The sequence below is a fragment of the Pseudophryne corroboree genome, chromosome 4 (genome assembly GCF_028390025.1).
Source record: "Pseudophryne corroboree isolate aPseCor3 chromosome 4, aPseCor3.hap2, whole genome shotgun sequence".
In the NCBI taxonomy this organism is placed as follows: Eukaryota; Metazoa; Chordata; class Amphibia; order Anura; family Myobatrachidae; genus Pseudophryne; species Pseudophryne corroboree.
The window spans coordinates 797,715,523-797,718,675 of NC_086447.1; positions in this window are offsets into that span (position 1 = coordinate 797,715,523).

A 3,153-nucleotide genomic window follows, 5' to 3' on the forward strand; every position below is an offset into this window, starting at 1 on the left:
TTTTGTCAATTTTATACTGAATTAATATCCCGATATAAATAACTTTTTCTTGCACTTTCTGAGTTATGTGAGCCAGCGGTGGGGGATATATGTTCTACACAAATCAAAAAGGTTAATCAGTATAATAAGTGCTTTAATGTATAGCAATATATATGTGTTTGTCTGGAAAAAAAGTGTTAATATTATTGTTATTATTTTTTTTTAAACCCTGATGCCAGAAGTTTGGGGGAGCGTTACCCATGGCGGACGCCATTAACCCTGTATGTTGTATTTATTTATATATAAATATATACAGTATTTTTGGTCTTGCTTAAACTACGTGCACACTTTGGAGTGGTTTGTAGGTTTCTGCTGGAGAAGTAAACACATGGGCATGCTGCCCTACATCCAGTACAGTTGACCTGCACTACTGTATTGCAAGCACTACAATTCAATAAGAACTTTAACCCTTTTTTTTCTTTTCTTTTGGGAGGAGGGGGGGGGGTTAAGGGGGGGTGATTGTGGCATTTAGAGAAGCAAAAAATAAACTACGCTCGGTAATCAGCTTTCTACTCCTCCCCTGCACTCTTAAATACATTGTCATGTGTTCAGTGAGTCTGCTATTTACATGACTAACACTATTCCTACACCTCCTTTTTACATTCATTTTTTTTATCCTTTGCCCCGGGCTAGCTATCCAACCGTGAACTGACACGAGGTGGATTTTGAACTTGTTTTTACTTGAAAATACTTTTTTTTTTAATCTTCTTAATAGCCACACACAAAAAGGAGAAAAAAAAAGTGTTTGGAATTTCTTGTCCACTTCAAAACAAATTTTCAACTTCCGACTCAGACTATTGGTGCAAACTCTTTACTGCCTTATATCCCAATAGGAAAAAAAACAACAACAGTTCAAAGGGTCAAGTTATATTAGCTTGAACCCTAGATTACGACAAAGGAAGTGTCTTAGATGGCATCTAAGGTGTAAATAGCATGACAAGATTAAAACCGGTCTTGAAAGGAAAAAATATATAATATGGTATATTAATATTCCTTAGTGAATCATATTGGTTAACTCCTTTTGTACCAAACAAAAACAGGCCAGTGTTTACTAAAACTCATTTCGGTCAAGGAAAGGGTTAAATGTATAGTCTCCCCCCCCCCCCTTAATTTACCCCCCCCCCCCCTCAACACACACACTTACTAAGGTTCCACTTTTGTGTAACGCGTAACCTATGTAAATATATATGTCACAGGACCTTCCAGCGTGGAGTCTTTAAGCGTGTTCCTATGATACATCCCAGGGCTATGAATGATCCTGCAACTATCCTAGCAATGATATAAATAGCAGATTGAGTATATTTATGTCAGTGCATTTTAGACATCTATTGAGACCATATCTCCCTATTAAGCATAAATTATTATGTAAAAAAAAATTACAGAAAAATGTCAGTATTTTCTATTTTCTACACAGCATTGTGATCGTTATACTTATTTATCCCACAAACAAAAGTGTTTCATTCAAGGTTTATCTACCCCCCCTCCCCCCCTTAATTTCAGGTGCATTTTTTATATTACACACAATCCACTGATATGAAATAATGCATACAGCTATTAAATATGTCTGTAATGAACAACGAATAAGCAAGAGGACGACAGTTTCGTCTGAATAATTTTACGGTGTTAAAAGTGTGGAAGGGTTAATGTGATTTACTATTCATGGCTATAGGTTAAGAATTGTCTTTCTTTTTTTAATACACTATGTATACAACTGAACATTGGGGTTAGGGTATATTTTGCTCTGTACATTGAAGTTACTTTGCGCACAAGATTCCCTACAATGACATATTATATATGTATATTATATGTAATACAGACGAAGTCCATTTGCAACCATCAGTATATTTAGTCTGGTAAGTGAACTAAATCCCCTTCTTTGTTTTCTTTTTTTTATTATTATAAATTAATTTTCAAAAAGCCTACCTTATTTAAAAAAATAAAACAACGATGTTTGCATTTTTTGTAAAATACTATTAAAATCTTGGAGAAATCTTTACACATGTCAGTGTTGTATTATGTTCTCAAATTGTGCATTGATAAGTGTATACGTGTATATATTTTGCTGCGAAATTGCAGATCTGTCCTATGGTAAAATGTAATTGAGGGAAATAACATTTAAAGTAAACGCGCACTCAGACAAAAGTACACTCTCGCAGACACAAGCACACTCGCTGATATATAAACACACTCACAGACACAAGTATCCACACAAGTACACACTCATTCACACACACACACACACACACACACACACACACACACACACACACACACACACACACACACACACTGACACATACGTGCACACTGACACACATTCACAGACACAAGCACACATTCACAGACACAAGCACTCGTTGCACACACACACACACACACACACACACACACACACACACTTTCACGGAATCACACAAGCATATATTAACTGACATAGACACACAAAGACAGCCACACGCACTTAATTGAAATAGAACGACACACACACACACACACACACACACACACACACACACACACACACACACACACACACACACACACACACACACACACACACCATCTGCTATAAAAGCCTAGGTTTGTAAGCGGAGATTGCTGTCTTCCCCAATTTGCCTTATTATGAGTCAGTGACGAATATTATGTTTATTAATCCGCACAATAACATACAAACAATGATGATTTGCGTTGAAACTTCAATGGCTGATTGAGGTGTAAATCTATGAAAATCTGTATTTAAGCCCCTCACCAAATCCATCTGCCTGGTGAAGATAGGGCCTATCAAACACACCAACCCAGGCAGCTTTTCCTCTTTACTTGGTAGGACCTGATCATTATCTGCAGGCCTTCTTCAGTCCCAGTTATTAGTTTATTATCCGGGACAAGCTTGCATGTTGATTAAGATGAAATTACTCAGTAACATGTGAGGTGCACTGGATCAATACACAAGCTTAGGTCTGCAGGCAGATGGCAGGAATTTCTGTCACACCCCAGAAAGTTCTTTTCCTCAAACCTGCTACAATTTTCCCATATGCAGAATGGGAAGTGAATTGTTGGTTTGCAGTATTAGAACTACCTACATGTGTATACAGTCATATAGTCATATATCTACAT